This window comes from Arachis ipaensis, chromosome B06 (assembly GCF_000816755.2).
Source record: "Arachis ipaensis cultivar K30076 chromosome B06, Araip1.1, whole genome shotgun sequence".
NCBI classification, from domain to species: domain Eukaryota; kingdom Viridiplantae; phylum Streptophyta; class Magnoliopsida; order Fabales; family Fabaceae; genus Arachis; species Arachis ipaensis.
The window spans coordinates 52,954,351-52,954,804 of NC_029790.2; positions in this window are offsets into that span (position 1 = coordinate 52,954,351).

Here is a 454-nt window from a genome sequence, read left to right on the forward strand (position 1 = left end):
TTTAAGAGTCTTGGCCGTGGCCCTAAGCACTTTGTTTTCCAGTATTACCACCAGATACATAAATGCCACAGACACGTAACTGGGTGAACCTTTTCAGATTGTTACTCAGCTTTGCTAAAGTCCCCAATTAGAGGTGTCCAGGGTTCTTAAGCACACTCTTCTTTTGCTTTGGACCTTGACTTTAACCGCTCAGTCTCAAGTTTTCACTTGACACCTTCACGCCACAAGCACATGGTTAGGGACAGCTTGGTTTAGCCGCTTATGCCAGGATTTTATTCCTCTAGGCCCTCCTATCCACTGATGCTCAAAGCCTTGGGATCCTTTTTATTACCCTTGCCTTTTGGTTTTAAGGGTTACTGGCTTTTTGCTCTTGCCTTTTGGTTTTAAGAGCTTTTGGCTTTTTCTCTTTTTTTTTCTATTTTTTTCGCTATTTTTTTTCTGCAAGCTTTGTTCT